This window comes from Leopardus geoffroyi, chromosome B3 (genome assembly GCF_018350155.1).
Source record: "Leopardus geoffroyi isolate Oge1 chromosome B3, O.geoffroyi_Oge1_pat1.0, whole genome shotgun sequence".
NCBI lineage: Eukaryota > Metazoa > Chordata > Mammalia > Carnivora > Felidae > Leopardus > Leopardus geoffroyi.
Genome location: NC_059337.1, coordinates 85,981,705 through 86,006,649, shown reverse-complemented (window position 1 = coordinate 86,006,649; position 24,945 = coordinate 85,981,705). Strand labels below are relative to the sequence as shown.

At 39.7% G+C, this 24,945-nt stretch overlaps 1 long non-coding RNA gene across 1 annotated transcript; it reads right to left on the bottom strand.

Moving 5' to 3' along the window:
• Positions 1 to 12,670: 12,670 nt before the first annotated feature.
• On the bottom strand, positions 12,671 to 16,481 carry LOC123582265. Its single transcript, XR_006704292.1, has 3 exons — positions 15,838 to 16,481; positions 13,866 to 13,982; positions 12,671 to 13,122 (listed from the first exon to the last, which is right to left on the bottom strand). It is a non-coding gene; the product is annotated as an uncharacterized LOC123582265 (long non-coding RNA).
• Positions 16,482 to 24,945: the final 8,464 nt, after the last annotated feature.

Sequence of the window (24,945 nt, the reverse complement as noted above, 5' to 3'; positions counted from 1 at the left end):
AGTTTTTTCTGTGTCTCGCATCCATGAAATACAGCCAGATCAACATTAAACCATCCTACATACCTGGTAAACTGATTGGAGGATTAACACAACAATCTGCACAATCTGAACCACAGAATTCAGCAGGTACGTGGCACGGAGAAGTGAACTTGGGGGGAGAGAAGCCGGTGGCAGGCAGGGAGCCGCTTTTGCAGGCGGAGAGAGGACTGAGATGTTGGGGGGGGGCAGGGGGAGAATATGGGAAAAGCACCCCTCCCCAAAAGCAGCTGGAGAGAAAGTGGAAAATTGGAAACAGCCGTAGGGACTGAACTGAAAAGGGAGAAAGGAGAAAGGAGAAAGGAGAGGGTTTAAATTCCATTAAGACTGTAAACAAGGGGAGCGCAAAGGCTGCAACTCCGCAGCTCGATACCTGGAGGTGCTCTGGTGGGAAGGGCGAATCCCCAGGAACAGAGTGGGGTCCGGGACGTTCTCGGGCCACATGGGGAAAAGTGGTTCCACTGCTGTAAGGACATTTGGTAGAGACTGTTGAAGCCACCTGGTCCCAGCAGACCCCAGAAAATGGCCACATTTGCTGGTGCTGGAACAAAGTCATTAAGGGTGAAGCCTGGTGCCACATGTGTTTTCTGATTTTCCATAATCCCTGAAACGCTGCTGCTACACTATCTCGAAAACTTTTTCTGGGGCGGGCTGGCACCTGGCCGCAGTCCTGGGGCACCAGCAGCAGCAGGGTCTAGCAAGCATTCCTGGGTGCAGCTGACATTCAGCCATTGCTGATGCTGTCACTGCTCAGTGAGACCCTCCCGCAGAGGGGTGGAGCGGGTCAAAGCCGCAGTCCTTCGGAAGTAAGGGGCCGGGGAAAACAGCCGCATCTGAGACAAAACTCAGAAGAGAGGTATTGCCTGGGGCCTGGTCACGGACAGTGAAGAAGCAGTGGAGGATATCTGAAGACAGAGGACGGGTGCGCGATTGCTAATCTGGGAGAGCAGACTGGGTAGCTGGCTGCTGCCATTTTCCCCGCTCCCGCGCATGCGCACATGCATTGACAAGCGCCGCAACACTCCACCCCAGTAGGCTAGCAGCGCCATCTAGTGGAGAGCGGAGCTGTTACACTGAGCCCCGCCCAAATGGGCCAACTTCGCTCTTCAAGAACACAAGTCTCACCGCCTACTTCGTTTATGGACTATAAAGCACTACATATTCTGACTTCTAGGGGAAAATGAAGTAATTTCAGTCCTATTTCAATCTGTTAGCAGGTCCATCTATTCAATTTTCTTTCTTTTTTTCTCTTTTTCACTTCTTTTCTTTTTCTTGAATACAGAAACAGAAAAATTCATTTTTATTTTCAATTTTTATTAAAAATATTTTTTTATTCTTTACTGTATTTTTTACTTTTGTGTAAAGTTTTTCAAATTCTATCTTACTTCCATCATTTTATTTTAGTCTACTTCAGTATATTCACCTTTTCAAATTTTCAAACGATTTCCTTTTTTTTCATTTTTCTTTTTTGTTTTTGTCGTTTCTTTTCTTTATCGAATGCAGAAAGAGAAAAACTTCATTTTTACCTTCAATTTCTATTATAAATATTTTTCTTTAATTTTTTTACTATATTTTTTCTTTTATGTAAATTTTTTCAAATTCTATTTTACTTCCATCATTTTATTTTAGTCTACCACAGTGTATTCACTTTTTCAAATTTTCAAGCAATTTTTTTTCTTTCTTTTTTTTCCTTTTCTTTTTCTTGAATACAGAAAGAGAAAAATCTCATTTTTATTTTTAATTCGTATTAAATATATTTTTCTTTGATTTTTTCTATGACATTCTTTACTTTTGTGTAACTTTTTTCAAATTCTATTTTACTCCCATCATCTCATTTTAGTCTACTTCCGTGTATTCATTTTTTCAAATTCTCAATTTCCCTTCCCCCCCCCCCCGCTTTTTTCTCTAATCTGTCAAACCACTTTCAACACCCTGACCAAAACACAACTAGAATCTAGCGTCATTAATTCGATTTTTCTGTGTGTATTTTTAATTTTTTAATTTTTTAATTTTAATATATTTTTAATTTTAATATATTTTTAATTTTAATTTTTCTACCTCATTAGTTCCTTTTCTCCCTTCAAAATGACAAAACGAAGGAATTCACCCCAAAAGAAAGAGCACGAAGAAACAACAGCCAGGGATTTAACCAACACAGATACAAGCAAGATGTCTGAACCAGAATTTAGAATCATGATAATAAGAATACTAGCTGGAGTCGAAAGTAGATTAGAATCCCTTTCATCCCTTTCTGCAGAGATAAAAGAAGTAAAAAATAGTCAGAATGAAATTAAAAATGCTATAACTGAGCTACAATCATGGATGGATGCAGCAACGGCAAGGATGGATGAGGCAGAACAGAGAATCAGCGATATAGAGGACAAACTTTAGAGAATAATGAAGCAGAAAAAAAGAGGAAGATGAAGGCAAAAGAGCACGATTTAAGAATTAGAGAAATCAGTGACTTATTAAAAAGGAACAACATCAGAATCATAGAGTTCCAGAAGAGGAAGAGAGAGAAATAGGGGTTGAAGGGTTATGTGAGCAAATCATAGCGGAAAACTTTCCTAACGTGGGGAAAGACACAAGTTAAAATCCAGGAAGCATAGAGGACCCCCATTAGATTCAACAAAAAACGACCATCAACAAGACATACAGTCAGATTCACAAAATACTCAGGCAAGGAGAGAATCATGAAAGCAGCAAGGGAAAAAAAGTCCGTAACCTACAAGGGAAGAAAGATCAGGTTTGCAGCAGACCTATACACAGAAACTTGGCAGGCCAGAAAGGAGTGGCGGGATATATTCAGTGTGCTGAATCAGAAAAATATGCATCCAAGAATTCTTTATCCAGCAAGGCTGTCATTCAAAATAGAAGGAGAGATAAAAAGTTTCCCAAACAAACAAAAATTAAAGGAGTTTGTGACCACTAAGCCAGCCCTGCAAGAAATTTTAAGGGGGACTCTCTGAGGGGAGGAAAGATTGAAAATATATCTATCTATCTATCTATCTATCTATATCTATCTATATATCTATAGATAGATATAGATATCTATATCTATAGATATCTATCTATATAGATCTATAGATCTATATAGATCTATCTATATCTATAGATATCTATCTATATATATCTATAGATCTATATAGATATAGATCTATATCTATAGATAGATAGATAGATAGATATATCTATAGATATATATAGATCAAAAGCAACAAAGACTAGAAAGGACCAGAGAACACCACCAGAAACTCCAACTCTACAAGCATCATAATGGCAATAAATTCATATCTTTCAGTACTCACTCTAAATGTCAATGGACTCCATGCTCCAGTCAAAAGATACAGGGTAACAGAACGGATAAGAAAACAAGATCAATCTGTATGCTGTTTACAAGAGACCCACTTTAGACCTAAAGACACCTTCAGATTGAAAGTAAGGGGATGGAGAACCATCTATCATGCTCATGGTCAACGAAAGAAAGCTGGAGTAGCCATACTTATATCAGACAATCTAGACTTTAAAATAAAGACTGTATCAAGAGATGCAGAAGGGCATTATACCATAATCAAGGAGTTTATCCACCGAGAAGACCTAACAATTGTAAACATTAATGCGCCAAATGTGAGAGCACCCAACTATATAAATCAATTAATCACAAACATAAGGAAACTCATCAATAGTAATACCATAATAGGAGGAGACATTAACACTCCACTCACAGCAATGGACAGATCATCTAATCAAAAAATCAACAAGGAAACAATGGCTTTGAATGACACACCGGACCAGATGGACTTAACAGATAGATTCAGAACATTTCATCCAAAAGCAGCAGAATATACATTCTTCTCCAGTGCACATGGAACTTTCTCCAGAATAGACCATATACTGGGACACAAATCAGCCCTAAGTAAGTACAAAAAGATCGAGATCATACCATGCATATTTTCAGACCACAGCGCTATGAAACTCGAAATCAACCACAAGAAAAAGTTTGGAAAGGTAACAAATACTTGGAGACTGAAAAACATCCTACTAAAGAATGAATAGGCTAACCAAGCAGTTAAAGAGGAAATTAAAAAGTATATGGAAGCCAATGAAAATGATTACACCACAACCCAAAACCTCTGGGACACAGCAAAGGCAGTCATAAGAGAAAAGTATATAGCAATCCACGCCTTCCTAAAGAAGAAAGAAAGATCTCAGGTACACAACCTAACCTTATGCCTTAAGGAGCTGGAAAAAGAACAGCAAATAAAACCCAAACCCAGCAGAAGACAGGAAATAACAAAGATTAAAGCAGAAATTAATGTTATCGAAATCAAAAAGCAGTAGAACAGATCAATGAAATCAGAAGCTGGTTCTTTGAAAGAATTAACAAAATTGATAAACCTCTAGCCAGATTGATCAAAACAGAAAAAGGAAAGGACCCAAATAAATAAAATCCAGAATGAAAGAGGAGAGATCACAACCAACACAGCAGAAATACAAACAATAATAAGAGAATATTATGAGCAAGTATATGCCAATAAAATGGGCAATCTGGAAGAAATGGAAAAATTCCTAGAAACATATACACTACCAAAACTGAAACAGGAAGAAATAGAAAATTTGAACAGACCCATAACCAGTAAGGAAATCGAATTAGTAATCAAATATCTGCCAAAACACAAGAGCCCAGGGCCAGATGGCTTTCCAGGGGAATTCTACCAAACATTTAAGGAAGAGTTAACACCTATTCTCTTGAAGCTGTTCCAAAAAACAGAAATGGAAGGAAAACTTCCAAACTCTTTCTAGGAAGCCAGCATTACCTTGATTCCAAAACCAGACAGAGACCCCACTAAAAAGGAGAACTATAGACCAATTTCCCTGAAGAACATGGATGCAAAAACCCTCAACAAGATATTAGCCAACTGGATCCAACAATACATTGAAAAAATTACTCACCACGACCAAGTGGGATTTATACCTGGGATGCAGGGCTGGTTCAATATCCGCAAAACAATTCACATGACTCATCACATCAATAAAAGAAAGGACAAGAACCATATGATCCTCTCAATAGATGCAGAGAAAGCACTTGACAAAATACAGCATCCTTTCTTCATAAAAACCCTCAGGAAAGTAGGGATAGAAGGAGCATACCTCGAAATCATAAAAGCCATATATGAACGACCCAACGCTAATATCATCCTGAATGGGGAAAAACTGAGAGCTTTCCTCCTAAGGTCAGGAAAATGACAGGGATGTCCACTCTCACCACTGTTATGCAACATAGTATTGGAAGTCTTGGCCTCTGCAATCAGACAACAAAAAGAAATAAAAGGCACCCAAATCGGCCAGGAGGAGGTCAAACTTTCACTCTTCATGGATGACATGATACTCTATATGGAAAACCCAAAAGATTCCACCAAAAAACCTGCTAGAATTGATTCATGAATTCAGCAAAGTTGCAGAATATAATATCAACACAGATTAGTTGCATTCCTATACACCAAAAATGAAGCAACAAAAAGAGAAATCAAGGAATCGATCCCATTTACAGTTGCACCAAAACCATAAAATCCTAGGAATAAATCTACCCAAAGAGGTGAAAAATCTATACACTGAAAACTATAGAAAGGTTATGAAAGAAATTGAAGAAGACACAAAAAAAATGGGGAAAGTTTCCATGTTCCTGTATAGGAAGAACAAATATTGTTAAAATGTTGATATTACCCAAAGCAGTCTACATACTCAATGCAATCCCTATCAAAATAATGCCAGCATTCATCACAGAGCTAGAACAAATAATCCTAAAACTTGTATGGAACCAGAAAAGACCCTGAATAGCCAAAGCAACCTTGAAAAAGAAAACCAAAACAGGAGGCATCACAATCCCAGACTTCAAGCTGTACTACAAGGCTGTAATCATCAAGACAGTATGGTACTGGCACAAGAACAGACACTTAGATCAATGGAACAGAATAGAGTCCAGAATGGGACAGAATAGATCCAGAAATGGACCCACAAACGTATGGCCAACTAATCTTTGACAAAGCAGGAAAGAATATCCAATGGAATAAAGACAGTCTCTTCAGCAAGTAGTGCTGGGAAAACTGGACAGCGACATGCACAAGAATGAACCTGGACCAGTTTCTTACACCATACACAAAAATAAACTCGAAATGAATGAAAGACCTCAATGTACGACAGGAAGCCATCAAAATCCTCGAGGAGAAAGCAGGCAAAAACTTTCTCCTTGACCGCAGCAACTTTTTACTCAACACGTCTCTGGAGGCAAGGGAAACAAAAGCAAAAATGAACTACTGGGACCTCATCAAAATAAAAAGCTTCTGCACAGCGAAGGAAACCATCAGCAAAACTAAAAGGCAACCGATGGAATGGGAGTAGATATTTGCAAATGACATATCAGATAAAGGGTTAGTATCCAAAATCTATAAAGAACTTATCAAACCCAACACCCAGAAAACAAATAATTCAGTGAAGAAATGGGCAAAAGACATGAATAGACACTTCTCCAAAGAAGACATCCAGAGGGCCAACCGACACATGAAAAAATGCTCACTCATCATCACGAAAATACAAATCAAAACCACAATGAGATACCACCTTACACCTGTCAGAATGGCTAACATGAACAACTCAGGCAGCGACAGATGTTGGCGAGGATGCGGAGAAAGAGGATCTCTTGCATTGTTGGTGGGAATACAAGCTGGTTCAGCCACTCTGGAAAACAGTATGGAGGTTCCTCCAAAACCTATGACCCAGCAATTTCACTACTAGGCATTTATCCACGGGATACAGGTGTGCTATTTCGAAGGGACACATGCACCCCCATGTTTATAGCAGCACTATTAACAATAGCCAAAGTATGGAAAGAGCCCAAATGTCCATCGATGGATGAATGGATGAAGAAGATGTGGTATATATATGTAAACAATGGCGTATTACTTGGCAATCAAAAAGAATGAAATCTTGCCATTTGCAACTATGTGGATGGAACTGGAGGATATTATGCTAAGTGAAATTAGTCAGTCAAAGACAAAAATCATGTGACATCACTCATATGAGGACTTAAAACAGATGAACATAAGGGAAGGGGAAAAATAATATAAAAACAGGGAGAGGGACAAAACAGAAGAGACTCATAAATATGAAGAACAAACTGAGGGTTACAGGAGGGTTGTGGGGGGGGATGGGCTAAATGGGTAAGGGGCACTAAGGAATCTACTCCTGAAATCATTGTTGCACTATATGCTAACTAATTTGGATATAAATTTTAAAAAATAAAAAATTAAACAACTTAAAAAAAATTAGCTTCTTCCAAATAAATGATGTGGGCTTAACTTCCAACAGCCAAAAACCATAAACAGGAAGAGTTGGGAGAGAATTCTAGAATAAATGGTTGAATTGAACTGAATTGTATCAGAAGATGTATAAGATCAAGAATGGAAAGAAAGAGTAATATGTTGCAGAAAAAATGTGCCTGAGACTGCAGGCATCTGCCAGGCTAGAGTCTCAAGCAAGCCAGCTTCTCATTTGGAGGACTTTGTATTAAATTCTTGCAGATTTCAAGTAGAGCTCTAGAGGGCAGCAAAGATGTGGTGTCTTTGATGAAGAAGGTCACATTAAGCAATACAGGTATCAATTTTCTTTTTCTTTTTCTGTTCTTTTCTTTCTTTCTTTCTTTCTTTCTTTCTTTCTTTCTTTCTTTCTTTTTTTCATATAGTGCCAATTTTTGTTTTGACTGATGTTTGGGTTAAAATAGTCTAGTTTATTATAGAAATGCAAAATTTTAGGGCTTAGAAGTCTTGTAGTGTTGTCAAGTTAGTTCAGTCCTCTGCTTTACATATAAGGAATGGCCCCGAGGGGCTAGTGATTTTAGTAAGGTCATTTGGTTAGATAGTGTCATTTAAGACCCCATCCCACCCCCTCACATTCACACAAGGACATACACACTTATTCGAGGTTCTAGAAAATTTTTTTCTATCCTGAAATCATCTGGGTATTATGGAGGCTTGAGTTCACACACTTACCTCATATCCTATGGGGGATAAAAGGAGTGATTGGAATTCTTAAGTCTGAAGCTGGTGGTTTTTAAGTGCTGTAATTAAACTTGGACAGAGAGATTTCTCCAGAGTCAGATCAATTTAAATTTCCTCAGCCAATACTTCCAGGCTTTGGACTCTAGGTGGCAACATAGGACCTTTCGTTTGCTTTCGGGCAGCATCAGCAATCTGGACTGATCTTTCAGGAGGAAACCTGTTTATTTGGGTTCTTCTTGATCCTGGTGGACTAACAGCACTTTCTCTTAGCTAAACTAATGATCAGAACCTGGATGCTCACTTCTTAGAATTATTTTCACTATAATCCTCTGACAATAACTATTATTTAGCAGGTCATACTCTGTTATGTCATATATTTGGCAGGGTCACATCTACAGAGAAGTGCATTTTTATTGATTTTTAAACTTCACAGCTTTCGTACAGCTGCTGCCCCTCTTCACTGAGTCACCCCTGCCTCCTCCCCACTCTCCCCAGCCCACTCACAGTGTACAATTCTACCTACCCCCTTACTTTACCCTTGCACCTCCCCCCCCAATATTTTATTTCAGTGGAATCAGCTTTAAATGGGCATAAAGGACAATTCTGAACAAAAATAGAACTCAGAGGATGGTCTGGTAAGTTGGGAAGGGAGAGGGTGACACTTCATACATCTTATTTCTGAATCCATAGTATTTCTAGAGTGGGGTTTCTGAAGAAATGTTCTAAAAATCATGTGGGATGTTTGGACCATACTTTGGACCTACTGGGTCCCAGTCGCTGGGGGTGGGTCTGGGAATCTGTTAAGCTCCTAAAACTAGACAGCTGCAGATTTTCTTTTGATCGGATGGTAGTGCCATTTCAATCCCATCACAGCCTCTGGTATTCTGGCCTGGTGTCTGATTTCTACTACTGAACTCAGATCCTTAAAGTTCATGAATAAAGACAGCCATCCATCTCCCAGTGCCTGCTTGTTCCTCCTTTTTCCCTAACAGTGACCTGACCCCATAGCACCTAAGTACACATGACTGGAAGGGTGATATGGAATGGAAAGGACTTGAACTTTGGAGTCATAGAGAACCATGATCAAATCTTATCTAGTGATTTAGCTTGCAGGGGCTTCAGTTTCATCAGTTAACTACAATCACACCATTGAGAGTTGACTATATTATTATTATTATTATTATTATCATTATTTGTCCCTTTTCCCTATTTAAAAATTTTTAAATATGATTTTACATTACATGATAGACAAATATATTCTCATTACAGAAACTCAAATGATATAGATGAGGTTAAAGTCCCCTTTTACCTTTTTAACCCAAAGTCCGTGCCAGGTAGGATTGTGCTGAATACTGTTTTGAAATGTGCTCTGATGTCAGATTTTAGGAATCTTTCCATACTAGTACATTTAAATCCATTTCATTCTTTTGAACTGCTGTAGAACACAGTCTTTTTTCCAGAACTACAGATTCTCAAGAAATTGTACATACAGCTTTATATACTGTTTTTTCATTTCATATATGTGAATATTTCCCCATTTTGCTATAAATTCTGATGCTATACATCAGAAAACATGATTTTAATTATTTCATAGTTATCCAGCATATAAATATACTAAAATTAATTTAATAATTTATTTAATAATTCTGACTGTTGGATATTTAGGTTGCTTTCAATGTTTGATTATTGTTCCTTATAAATAATAAATTCAGTGCCCCCTTACACTGCCCATTTCCATGGCTCCCTTATTTAGGGAATATAGATACATATATTATAACCAAGTAATTAAAGTCTTTGTAAAGTGTGTGATGGGGTCAAGGTCAATTTGTAGTTTCTGCCTTTACCTTAGGCACAAATTGCTCTATGAGAGAGAATGGGTGTTACCTTCTAACTTCTTAAACTTTGGTTGAAACTCCACTCTCCTCAGCCAAATAACTGAAGCAAAATGAAGGTATCTTTCCAGAACTGTTTACTTTGAGCAGGTGAGCATTTTCACAATTAGAAGGGAAGTTTGCAATCAGTTTCTTTAATGGAAAAAGGCACTCTTATAGAATTAATCCATGCCTGGCTCAGAGGAAGTAAGACTCTCTGAAATTGATTGGATTAAAGGGCTCCTTAAAATCAGAAATACTTGGGTACTCATCTGCTCTGCTGGGTGATTGACAGAGGTCTTCAAGCCATCATTCTTCATGGGAGGTACTTGGTGTTGAATTGTTGTGATTTCAGAGCCTCCTGGATTAGGATCAATTAAACCCATAAATAGAAATGAGTTGCCATTATTATCCCTAAAATGATACCCCAACATGTTCACCTGGCCCACTCCTGCATCATGCAGGAGTTATAAACAGACTTGTAGCACTTGGATGGGCACAGCTAAATGCAAATGCTGGGAGTAATAGTCATGGAAAGAATGTGCTGAGTTTTAAGTGAAACATGAACTTGACTATTTTGCCCCTTTAAAAATACAAAGGGGGCAGGAGACATAGCCTCTACCCTTGAGGACATGTTAATCAAATATTACTATACTACCAACAATATTAAAAGCTCCAAACTAGAAGGCTTTATAAGGGGAATAAAATGCAATAGTGACTAATGGCAGTTGCAGATTTAAAACAACACTGAGAAGGAAATGAATAGCATTACTCCACAAAAGTAGTCTGGATATTCCAAATATTCAGTGTTTCTCCTAGAATTACAAGGCTCTTTGACTCAGAAAAATTTAGATAATTTGGGGTTCATTTTATGTTGTACAATTTTCATTATTTAACATCTGCTATCTTTGGGAATGTGATTAGAAGGATGGTCCAATAGCTGAGAGGAAGCTGATCTCTCTCTCTCTTTCTGTTTCTTTGTCTCTCTCTCTCCCTTCCCCTCTGCCCCTTGACAGATTCATCCGGTCCAAGGAGAAAGAAAATTAGGACTCTGGATGTATACAGCACCATCTGTCATATGTGGCATCTGTGATTTCTTAACACCTTCCATAATGCTGGAAACAGGGACTGCGGTCTCCATTTTACTGAGAGAAAGTAAGGCAGGAAAGAGTGAGTGAATGGTTTATTGGCCACCCAGCAGGACTGCAGCATAGCCAGGATTAGGGCACAGGGTTTCTGAATTCCAGAGTACTCCTCTTTGCTCTTTACCACTCTTACATTTTGGACCAAATGCTTGCATGCTTGCTTCCTGGTTAAAATAATTTATTTCACTTGCTTCTACCAGAAGCAAAAAGTTACCTTTTGGCCATCCCCTGGGTGGAACTTTGTTTTCAAGCACTCACTTCTAACTCCACAGGGCGATAAGCCACTGGGTCTCCAGGGAATTTGTGCTGGGAACCCAAGGGTGAAAGGTCATCCCCCCTCACCAACTCCTGTTCTTCCTTTGGTGAGTTGTCAGGCAGCCTCTCAACCATTGATCAATCAACCCCGACCACAGCCTGACTTCCATTCGGCTATCACAAATTCTGACAAAACAGGCATCTTCCTCCCCTACGCAGCTGGCCTCTCTCATCACCTCCGCGTTTTCTCTACCATTCTGTCCCTATCTTATCTTTCTCCTTTCAACTCCTTAAGTCTCGAAGCTGTATTGACTCTAACCTCAGGAATTAGTCACCACCCTCTGCTGACCTGTAGAAGTTTCCATGAATTCGCACTCAGCACCTCATCTAGTGTGGTCAGATCACCTTTAAATGTGGGGGTTTGTGCATATGAAATAAATAGTGGATGAATCAATAAATAAAGACCAGAGGCTTTGTTAGAGCTGGGAAGAAATGTGGAGGTCATCTGATTCAACCAATTCATTTTTACAAATGAAGAAACTTAAAAAGAGGTTAAGTGACTCTCTTGGGTTACACAATTACTAACATAAATAGTATTAACCAGATCTTCTGACACCCAAACTGCTTTTTCCCCCATGAAACCATCCAGCTTATACTTACTATAACTCTTATTCTATATTTGTCTAATTCCATTCATTTTTTTATTTAAGAATTTACCTATTATCTCTCAGCTTTATTCATTTTTGATAATAATGTATTACATCCCATACAGTATTTTAAAAACTTAAAATTATTTCCTAAATATCAAGGTAATACATGCTTAATGTGTAAAACTCAGAAGTAGTCTATAAAGAAAAAATTATTACCCAGTTTCGCCAATAAGACATAATTATTGTTAATGTTTTAATATATTTCCTTCTAGTTTTCATACACTTTTCATACACTTTTCATACATCATGCTGTTGGTAGAGTTTTATATTCTAGCGTGTTTGTTTGCTTAACATATCATAAGCCTTTACTGTGTCATTACAAATTCTTTGTGCATGTGATATAAATAGCTACTTATAATCCTATCATTTTATGGTAACACTGTCATCTTAACCATACCCCTAACTCTGGGTGCTTAGGTTACTTTCAACTTTCCATTTTTTAAAAAAATTTTTTTAATGTTTATTTTATTTATTTTTGAGAGACAGAGAAAGACAGCATGAGCGGGAGAGGGCAGAGAGAGAGAGAGGGAGACCCAGAATATGAAGCAGGCTCCAGGCTCCGAGCTGTCAGCACAGAGCCAGACGCAGCCTGACGCGGGGCTTGAACCCACGAGCTGCGAGCTCATGACCTGAGCCGAAGTCGGACACTCAACCGACTGAGCCACCCAGGCGCCCCTCAACTTTCCATTTTTTAAGGCGATGCTTCAATGACACTTATGCATACGTATTTCTGATCTTGGAAAAAAATCCCGGAAGTAAGTGAGTCAAAAGCTATGTATATTTTTAAGGTTGCTACCAATTGCTATCCAGGTAGATGGTGCCAACTGACACACCTACCAACAGGCTTCAGAGTTCCCCTTTTAAGTATTTTTTCCAAAAATAGTATCTCATTTTTATCATCAATTCAGGTTTGACTGGCCCATGGTTTAAAATAGCTGCTGAACACCAGTTCAAAATCAAAATTGCAAACCAGACTCACAGTCCCCTCTGCAACTGTGTTTCCTTAGATTGTTCAGGCTCCTTTTGGGTTAGCCCCATCCTCACGATGTCACTGCAAAGGCAAGGTGGCAGCTCTTTTTATTTGCCTTCCGACTGTGTATATTTTACTGTGCTAAATGTAGTTGAAAGCAATAGAGTGTGGACCATATGCTAGAAACCAGAGGTACAAGAGTTTCTAGCCTCAAATCGGTCTCAGTATAGACCAGGAGATACACCTCCCAAAGCCAGGAGGAAGGACAGAGGGATTGCTGCTGCTGTACTGGATGTCTGCACAAGGTGTGTGGATGCCCAGACCAGGCACACAGACGTCAGCCCCTGGAGGCAAGGGCAGCTTTTAAGGAGAAACAGCACTCAACCTGTTATCTTCAGGGGTGGGGAGTGTGCCAGACAGAAGACCCGAGATGACAACAGTCTATGCAGATGGAATGTACTGAAGCAAACTGCACTGTGGCAAACACTGTAGAGGTCAGCCTCTGATCTCCAGCCCCTTTAGACACTTGTCATCTTGGGACGGTTACTTAACTTCTCTGTAGTTCAGATTCGTCAACTATAAAAATATCACTAAAATAAACAACTTCAGAGGACTGTGAGGAATAATGGAGAAAACTCAGGCAAAGTGCTTAGAAAACATCTTGGTACATTGTAAGAGCTCCCAAGATGTCAGATGCCATTGTCGTCATCATCATCACTGAAGCAGTGAGTTCCTACGAGGAAGTGGTGGCAGATGTGGGATTGGCAGGAGAAGGGTCAGTGCACGAAGGCCTTCTATAACATTCTGAGAAGGCTATACCTTACCCTGATATCCATCATTCCCTTTGAGATGTTTGCAGTTTTGGAGTTAACTGTCTCCAGGCAGGAGGATGAACCGATAATCTCCTCAGATTCCTTGCAGCTCTGAGACAGGATTCCCACCTGAGAGCAAACAAAGTCAGTTTTTATTCTAAGCACACAATCTTACAGAACACAACTGCTTCCATTTAGCTTTGTGCCAATAACCAAAGGAAGGTATCTTCCCTGCACTGGTTAACAGTCGCCTAGTGGGAATAATTCTTTTTAAAAAAAATTTTTTTAACACTTAATCATTTTTGAGAGATGGAGAGAGACAGAGCACAAGCAGGAGAAGAGGCAGAGAGAGAGGGAGACACAGGATCTGAAGCAGGCTCCAGGCTCTGAGCTGTCAGTACAGAGCCCTACATGGGGCTCAAACCCACGAACCGCAAGATCATGACCTGAGCTGAAGTCGGACACTTAACTGACTGAGCCACCCAGGTGCCCCAGGAATAATTCTTTTAATAATATCAAACTATTTAGTGACAGAATAAATTCCTAGGGATGGGAGAAGTGTATAAAGGACTCCCAGCCAAAAGAAAAAGATCTTGGGTATTATCACCTCTTGTGGGGCTTGATTTTACTGGAAGGAAATGTGAAATAGGAAGGACTGATTTTGTCCAGTGAACAGAGACTCTCTGCTCCCTTTCCCTCTTTTCCCTTGTAGCTTAAAACACTGCAGCATGGAGGGCAGTTGGACCACAGCAGCCCTTGCCTCCCATGTTGGGTTCATTTCTTTTTCTTTTTTTTTTTTTTTTTAATTTTTAAGTTTATTTGTTTTGAGAGAGAGAGAGAGAGCACAAGCAGGGGAGGGGCAGAGAGAGAGGAAGAAAGAGAGTCCTAAGTGGGCTCCAGCATGGAGGGCTCAATCTCATGAGCCATGAGATCATGACCTAAGCCTAAATCCAGAGTCCGATGCTTAACTGACTGGGCCACTCAGGCGCCCCAAGCTGGGTTCATTTTTGACTACCTGGTTGGTACATGAAGTCATCCCAGGTACTGCTCCCCTGTCCCCTCACTCCTGTCTTTCTGCCTCAATCTGCCCGTGCCCAACTTCACACAACTCAGCTCCACTCAGCTTCTATGATGGCAAATATGTCTCTAGAGATGCATTGTTTTCTCCATGGACAGACCGGCTGGAAGAAAGGAAATAACTGTCCCTCTGAGTGTGTACCAGTTGTCCTGGCACAAATATTATAGTGCCTCTTTTCCCTCTCCAAAGTGTCCTGTTTGGAGAGCAAGTTATATGCAAACTCTATAGTCATATGTGTATTAAACATTTATCCTATCAAGGCCAGCGACTGGGTCATTTTTTACTAGGCAATCTCCAGCACATGCCACAAATCTCCTGTACTCTCTGTAATTTAACCTTGGATAATAGTCCTGCCCCCCATAAAGGCTCTGGGACCTGAACATCAGTTTTTACATCTGTAAAGTGGAGATAATAATACTTACCTTCTAGGGGCGCCTGGGTGGCGCAGTCGGTTAAGCGTCCGACTTCAGCCAGGTCACGATCTCGCGGTCCGTGAGTTCGAGCCCCGCGTCGGGCTCTGGGCTGATGGCTCAGAGCCTGGAGCCTGTTTCCGATTCTGTGTCTCCCTCTCTCTCTGCCCCTCCCCCGTTGATGCTCTGTCTCTCTCTGTCCCAAAAATAAATAAACGTTGAAAAAAAATAACAATACTTACCTTCTAGAACTGCAAAGAAAACAAAGGGACTACTGATTTTATATTCTGGGAAGTGTAAAACATTATATAGATGTCATGTTCCAGAACTTAACATGGCAATTGTCACATGGTAAGCATTCCATAGATGCTTGTTGGTTGAATGAATAGATGAATAAACTAGTAATGATGAATTAACAACCTTTAGTGGGGAAACGATTGATTCTCCTAAAATTGGAGCACTATACTTAGCAACCAAAACTGATTTGAAATCTTACCTTACAGCCAATCTATAGATAATATGGCAAAATGAACCTCTCCCGTAGGCTTGCTGTGAGGACTAGAAAGAAAGTAATTGAGAAATATTAGGGCAAGTGGCAAATGAAGCTGAAACACAACTAAAGGTGACACAAGGAGACAGGTCCCTATAAGTTGGCCCTTACTGTCACTTCAGGGCTGGCAGGTGACAAGAGAGGGGCAGGATGTACCCTACCTGGTTTTCTGGTAAAGCTCATAACCTCTAGACAGTACTGAGCCAGGATGGTGATTCAAGTTGGATTTCTTGATTCTTGTTTAACTTGGGAGCATAACAAGGGAAGTGCATTGCTCATACCAGTGTGGAAACGCCACTGTCGGGTGCACTTTTATGACCTGACTGGTCCCTCACTAATAGGTACCATAAAATGCTAATCCGTCTTCTTTTCTGATTGGAAAGGGAAAGTTTGATTAGAAAACAAAGCATTGGACTGAATTTGTTTTCAGCCTGAGTGTTAGAATGTATGATTCTGGAATCACAGAAGTCTGACTTCCACATCAGATTTGATTTTTCACAGTTAGAGCTAACAAAAAGGAGATCCTGACAAAGAGGTAGTAATCTCAACTAAATACCCCTAAATACCGATTCTGCATATGTCTCCTAACACTGGAACTGGCCCTGGCCCAGTTATTTGGCATTTTGTGGCATTTGAGCCCCACAGAAATTATAAAGGCTGTGGGATTTGTATTGAGTGGTAGGATGTTGGATGTATACAAAGCCTCTTCTTTTAGAAGCCAGTTTTTTAACTTTGAAAAATCAGTTTATGGGGCGCCTGGGTGGCTCAGTCGGTTAAGCAGCCGACTTCGGCTCAGGTCACAACCTCACGATCCGTGAGTTCGAGCCCCGCGTCGGGCTCTGTGCTGACAGCTCAGAGCCTGGAGCTCATTTCAGATTCTGTGTCTCCCTCTCTCTCTGCCCCTCCCCTGTTCATGCTCTGTCTCTCTCTGTCTCAAAAATAAATAAACGTTAAAAAAAATTAAAAAAAAAAAGAAAAATCCGTTTATCAATGACTGTGTTTCCCACTTATTTATGCTTATCAGCATGGTCCTCTCTGAACGTCAACGACTGGAGATTGGATGAGGTCTCAGAGCCCTTTGGGCACTGTTGGTACCACAAGGAGAGCAAGAGAAGAAGTCCCTTTCCTCAACAAGCTTGCTGTCTAATTGGGCTGACAGGACACATCCGTAAGGAAATAAGTAGTGACATGAAGCAGAAATGACAACCATTCCACTGCTCTGAGAGCCTGAGTGAGAAGTAGAGAAGTGACATGATAAAATTGGAGAAGCAAAACCCTACCCAAACAAGCTGAGAGAAGGTGCAGTACTTTGGGGCCATGATGGTTGTGAATTCAGGCATGGGTTTTCAGTTCTTTCCTGCTTGATAAATATCATTAGACACCCCCTGTTGTGGGACAGGCCCCTAACGTGCTGCCTCATCTCAGTTCTGACGATATCATTTGTATTTTGGTCCTGCTCACGAAAGTCTGTAACCACCTCCTGTGCCTGTGCTAGAACTCCAAGGGCTTGTTTTCTCACATCTGAATCACTGTGGTACCCTGAGTTCTCCTGCTGATCAGTTCAGGTTTCCAAATTCTTACCCCAGCCACGTGGGCAATGCATCATCCTAGGAACTGGAAGTCACGTAGGAGAAGTGTGACAAGACTAGCAGAACTGATGCAGCATAGAAAGCATTCCTAGACAGGTCTGCAAGTATGCGACACAGCCAAGGAAGTCACAGCATGCAGCCAAGAACACTGTGATACCCTCCAAAGATATACGGCAACGATACAAACTTTAGAGGCAGGAAAATTTGGATCCAAATCCTGGTTCTGCCATGTAGTAAAATGGGAATGTCATAAAACATAACTCCTAAAGTTATGAGGTCTGAATGAACTACCTTTTATAAAGTGTTTAGCTCTATGCTTGGCATATTGTAGCTTCTTTTCTGGAAGTGTGGGAAGAATTGCATAAAGGACACACTGACCCCTCAATTCAATGAAAAGCTGCAGAGAGAGATTTAATCCATCCAGGGAGACTCATCCACAATTAGTCTCACAGTAACAGCAATGAGGTCCTTGAAGAGAAGCATTAATATCCAGGAAAGATCATGAACTTTTGCTGGTCAAAAATAGTGGATGCACTATTAACTGGCTCATCTCATTTAGAGAGAGTTCCCATCACATTGCTTTTCACATAATGGAAACTGAATAACTGTTTCTTGAAATTACAGTATCATAATATTATATATTAAATATCACATGAATTCTCAAGTTTTCAAATAATATCATATTCTGTCTACAATGTTAAAACCATGCAGAATACAAATTACCTTTGGGGGAAGCATAATTCAGATGTTTCAGGATGCTTTCGTGCTCTGAGACATTACTTTGCATACTAGTTCTCACTAAGTGTAGTAGGTTGCATTTTGTCCTCCTAAAAGATAGGTTTTAACCTTGGTACCTGTGAATGTGGCATTATTTGGAAATCGGGTCTTTACAGATGTAATTGGTTAAGATGAAGTCATATGGGAGTAGGATAGGACCTAAATCCAATGACTAGTGTCCTTGTAAGAAGAAAAGAAGACACACAGAAAACAGACACAGAGAAAAGAAGTCCATGTGATGACAGAGACAGAGGCTGGGGTGTTGCGGCTGCAAGCCAGGGACACCAGGATTGCTGGCCACCACCAGGTGCTAGGAGGAGACAAGGAAAGATACTTTCCAAGAGCCTTCAGAGGGAGCGTGGCCCTGCTGACATCTTGATTTCAGGACTCTAGCCTCCAGATCTTTGAGAAAATACATTTCTATCGTTTTAAGCCACCGAGGTGATGGCTTATGGCAGCTCCAGAAAATGAATACATCAGGATACACCTGAGTGGAAGTTTTGATGCCCACATTTTATGTCCTCACAAAAGTAGAAGTTATATTTTAATAGGAGAGATGTTCCTTAGTACAGTTAGAAGCACACTCATGTCATAATCCTATACGTTAAAAAATAATGTTATTGAAAATTTATGTGTATATCAAATTGTAGCACCTAAAATCATATGCTAACTACCCTGAAAGTATTCACCATTAAACATTCATGTTCAGTGGAATCAGTGGTGAGGCAATTCATCATCTCTACATAGCAAATTTTCAGGAGTAAAAGTAGCAGAGTAGTGTGACTTCTTTTGTTACTTCTAAGACAGCCATGTTTACTTTAAAACTTTTGTTCTTTTCTTATTAAATTAGCAATTATGTGGACCTGCTAAAAGTAACAAAGTTAAGTACCATTTTGAACAAAATGCTGTTTTTCCCTGTAAGATAAAAACTTAGCATAAAACTCTAAGCATGAGAAAGTTCAGGTTGCCTTGTATTTACAGTCTTTATCAAGCAAATAATATTCATATTTTGAATTATGCAAATAAGCATTTACATGATAAATTGTAATTGCTCTCAGACAGCTGTTTATAATTGGGTAAATGAGACACACTTTTAAATTGTCTAAATACATACTTACCCATGTTTACATATTTATACACTACACTGTAACTATTCTGAATCAGCTGTTAGCAACTATTGTGTCTTATACAGACCAAGCAAGGGAAGAGAACTTTTCGTAAAAACAGCAAAATCCCCTTTAACTTGCTAGAATGACCAAATCGTTGGCAATCCTTCTCATCTTCTCAAATAAGGGGTGACCTCTCTCAATATACCCCTTGCCCATGGTATTCCACACTGCTTCAAGCAGGAAATGATTTTATATCACTTTGGTTGGGTGAGAAATTAATCCTGATTCCTATTCTTATCTGATTAGATACACCTGTGACAAAGAAACATGTTCCTTCTAACGGAATGGTTTTATACTTCAAAGGTCCAATTATCTTATATTTGCCATTGTATTCTTTTTAAAAAATTATTTATTTAAATTCATATTGGTTTCAGGAGTAGAACCCAGTGATTCTTCTCTAACACATAACACCCAGTGCTCATCCCAACCAGTGCCCTCCTTAATGCCCGTCACCCATTTAGCTCATCCTCCCACCCCCCTCCCCCCATTGCAACCCTCCGTTCCTTCTCTTATGAGTCTCTTATGGTTTGCCTCTCTCTCTGATTTTATCTTATTTTTCCTTCTCTTCCCCTATGTTCATTTGTTTTGTTTCTTAAATTCTACATATGAGTGAAATCATATGATATTTATCTTTCTCTGACTGACTTATTTCACTTAGCATAATACTCTCTAGTTCCTTCCTTTTACCAGTGTATTCGTATGTCAATAAAAAAATATCAACAGGTATTTTCTTTTGAAAATACAGAAGAAATATAAAGCACCAGCGCCTGTCCTGGAGAGGCAGCTAGAATTAGCATGTCTGAAATGTTCGGAAAGCAATCAAAAGGAAAAGCTTTTGACCACAAGAGCTAAGGGAACTTAGAAAACAAAAGAAGAGGTAGGATGCGCGGTCTTGGGCAAGGCAGTCTGGGTTCTGAGGACTCTGGGAATAGCTCACCTCTCCCGGTAGAGTGAGGTCTGTCAGGCTGCTGTGAGGCAGGCCTGGATGAGCAATACAGGGCCTGTGGGATTGAACACACAACCCTCTTCCCACCAAATTCACATGCACCCTGCCCCCCTCCCCCACACCTTCCCCCGGAAATCCAAGAGCCTGATGTGAGTGACACAGCCTTGCCATAACCATTCCCTCCTCTCATTTTTCCCAGTAGGCAAAGAATCCTTCTCTGATCCCCACCTTAAAAAAAAATCTTCAAGCATTTCCCTTTAGTTTCTTAGAGCAGTCAATATTTGCCTTGTTCTGCTTTTCTCTAGGCAAATGCATTTGTTTCTAATTCGTCTGATTCTGTTCTTATACAGTGTTTTATATGTGCCAGAGAGAACTTATACAAGATGCTCTGGCTGAATTGAGAGGATTCAAATGCTACTTCAGGGATTCACACACTGGGAAGAATGAATCCGAAAGCATAGCGACTGGGGGAAAAACACCTTGAAGCAGCTATAGAGTCACCAAGAAATGAAAACATTAGGGCTTGGGAGGCCGAGCCTCTATCCTTCCATTAAGTGCAGTGAGAGCCTCCGCACTGCGAGCAGAGATTTAGAGCCATAACAGCAAATAGGCCTGAGGCCAAAGCTCTGAATCTGGAGGGTCTGGGTTTAATGCAGCGGAGTTTAAGGAAATCTCTTCTGTAGGCAACTTTTTTCCTAACTCTGTTCAGAAAAGAAAAGCTACTTCAGGGACTAGTACTGCAGGGCACAGGGAAGTAGAAAGAGGCCTAGATTAGGAAAATCTGGTCTTGAAGCCAAAGTGTGAGATGCTGGGCAAGTCACCCAAACTCTCTCTGTGCCTCAGTTTCTTCTGTGAATTGGATGAAGTTCAATTCAGCTCTGTGACTAACGACCCTAAACTTATTATAGTACAACTCTCAGCTGCTCTGTGAATATAAAACTCAGCCTCTCCACCTCCCCAGGATAATTATCATAGCAACAATTGTCATGATAAACACCTATTAACTGTGGGCAAACACCATGCCGCGCACTTCCCATAAAATATCTCAATAATCCTCACAACATCCATACGAATGATTATTTCTATTTTATAGGTGAGGACACTGTGGCTCCAAGAAATTACAAAAGTTGAACCAGGTCACCCAGGTTTTTCAGATAGTGAGACTTTGAACCCAGGTCTGGTTCTGTGTGTCTGCTCCCCCAAAGCTGGTGCATGTGGGATAGAAAAACCAGGTGCTCCTTCTAAACTCTGCTTTATGCTTGATCAGATCAGCCTCAATGCTAGCTGAGTGCTTGTGGTTCATGAGTTACTCATATACTTATGGATTACAATTTTCTCAAAAATTTTGCCCCTTGAGGGACTTGCATGCCACTGATAATAAGACTGGGAGGGTGAGTAGCCTTGTGGTGGCTGGTGGAGGGGGTTTTATATTTGTGTAATTCAATTGACTCTAGTTAGTATTCAGTCGACTCTAGTTAGTATTCAGTCATCATCTTTGGCAGCCTTCTAAATCTACTAAGAGTGTGGCTACTGGCCACAGAAGCCAGAGTGCAGACCTCCCGCCATGTAGGTTATGTTTGGAGGAAGAAAATTGGCTGTGGATACAAATGTGACATGGAATAGGAATAAGACAATTCCCCACCACCTTAGCTCCCTCCTGAGCAGGACTCTGGGTGGCTGGACTGTCCCTGCCCCTTCTCTGGCTCCAGGTCTCTGTCTGTCTCCAGAATTGACTCAGATCACCTTGGGTGGTTGCTCCCATGGCCATTATGCACGTGCAGCTTTCTGCCTATTGACATTAGGGGATGTGCCCCCACCTTCCCTTTGTTTCATCCTCCATTTAAGACACATTTGTTCTCACTGACTTTTAACTGGTTTTCAATCTATGTTCATTGCTAGGGTGAGTTATCTTCTTTAAAAAATGCAACTTACAATGGGTTTTCTATGCTGTCCAATTAGCATTGTTAAACTGTTTGGAAACAAATACAACTTAGAGCAGATGAAATCACACTCTGCTAGTCATTGAGATGCTGCTAAAAAGCAAATCACAAGAGGATTCCTAGAAATTAGCCTCAGTTCCCAACAAGGACTTTTAAAATGCTGTAGGCCTTCAAATCTTGGTTGGTATCTGAACAAAACCACCCCTTCGCCTCCACAATTCCTGATGTGCTGCTCCAGAGGTGATCAAGACAACTCCCTTCCACTAGCCTTCCTCTTACCAACTTCCAGCTGGTAAACCATAGCTGGATAGAGATAGGCAATCACCAAGCTGAAACAGGCACTCACCCAGTTTCTCTTACCTACCTACCTCCCTTCACCCAATTGCTTTGACCTCCACTCATTGGGACACCTTGGATTCACTTAGACACATTAACAGGTTTCTCCCTTCTGCTGCCTTCCCCTTAGGGATGCTCCTCTAACCAGTCGGCTGATGCGAGAATCAAGATCCTATCAGGATTTGAATAATATGGTATCTCTAGGATTTGACTTCACTAGGATTTGAATAATAGAAAAATCTCGACAATGGAAAACTGAGTGTGCATCATGAAAAGAGATTCTCTTACACTTTTCTTAATTGTTCCATAAAAGAAATGATCAAGATGATAATTCATGAAAACTGGGTGGTCTTTATTTTTCTTATAGAGGAAACTAAAAGGCTAAATTTACTAGAGATGACCTGCTAATCACATTGTCTAGCCTCCTGCATTCTAACATCTGAGCTGTCACAAAGTTCATCATTTAATAATCATTTTAATACGTAAGAAATTGAATGTCTAACTTTAGGCACACATATTATTTCTTTGATTTTCCCCTTGAAATTCATTTCACAGCCCAATCCTTTTGCTTAAGAGAAAAAGGTGGTTTTCTTTTTTTTTCTTATCAAGTAGTCAAGACCAAAGTAACTGAAATCCAATGTGTAGCCATCCATTTCTTTTCTCATGCTACCAACCATCCAAACATACACTTAATCCCAGTGCCTTAGAAAAGAACTAAGTTTCAACTATAATCCAAAATAATGTGCACATCCTGATGCCACAGCCATCTAGAAATATATCAGTCTAGTTTTTATAAACCGTCTTGATTTCAGCAGCTGGTAATGAAAATGAGCAATGGACACATGCTGTGTCGGACACAGTCTTTATAGTTGGTTCGTGTGGACCATGGACAGAAGAAGGCTGAAAACAGATTTGGTGGAAACTGTAGGGGAGTGACCTGGGACTGGCTATAAATTAAATGACAACTTGACAAGCAGGTGGAATAAAACAAAAATACAATGCAAGTTTTGTGAAGCACTCTCTTAAATTTCATCAAGTTCCTGTTACTGAGAAAAATGTTATATTTTAAGGATAAGCGAACAACAGTTTAGCATAGATCTTGCTAAATAAAATAAACTTATTTGGTGGGAGAAATTTTTTTCTGTCACTTAATTAAGGGTCAAAACCAATTAAAAAATACAAACATATATTAAAGATGAATCTCTCATCTTGGGGATACTCAAACTATCATTTAAGAAGTCACCTAAAAAAATACAGCTTTATCATACATAATTGTGTTAAATACATAGCATACATATGTTAGTATCAGCATTTATTTAGATAAAGTCATTTCTTAGTTGTTTCCCAACTTGAATAAGTCTACTTTATGGGTTTTAAGACTCAGAGCAAGGCAAATAGAACAATAAATTTCTCAAGAAATTCTAAACACCCTTCTTCATATACTGTTGTTGAGATAAAACTAAACTTAAAATGCCTAGTGTTGAGCTTTGTCATTTATATATTTGTCTGATGGCTCCAGAGGTAGTTTCCATGGTAAGCTCCCTGTGCACAAGAAGCAGGGTGACTGGAATGTCTCTTTCCAATGAAGAACTTTTCACTGACAGTGATAAAGGCCAAAAACCTCCTTCACACAAATGATTGAAAAACAGAACACGAAGGACATTTTTATTTTGTTTTGTTTCTTTTGTGTGGTATGTGACTTCAGTGCAAATACCCATTTAATCAAGAATACAAAGACAGCCACCTTTGCTGGCTAAGGGATTTTCAGAGACTGCGGTAAATGTATAGCTTTTTTTACGTGTGTGTGTGTGTGTGTGTGTGTGTGTGTGTGTGTAAATTCTTGCAGGTTGTCATTTCATGCTCTTGTTATACACTTTTGTTTCCTCTTGAGAAAAAGAGTTTTTCCGAAGAAACATTTAAAAGTAAACTAAATAGAATCTAGAAAAATTTGAATGCTTTAGGTGAAGTTTACTTATTTTTTATCTTTTAATTTTCTTATTGAAAATATGATTGATATAAAACATTGTATTCGCTTTTAGGCATACAACATAATGATTTGATAATTGTGTATATTGCAAAATGATTATCAGAATCAGTTTAGTCAATGTCCATCACCACACATAGGTACAGACTTTTTTTCTTGTGATGGGAACTTTTAAGATCTACTCTCTTAGCATATTACATGTTAACTAACTAGAATTTAAATAAAAATTTGAAACAAAAAAAAAATCTGCTCCCTTAGCAACTATTAAGTATATCGTACAGTATTGTTCATGATAGTCACCACGCTGTGCATT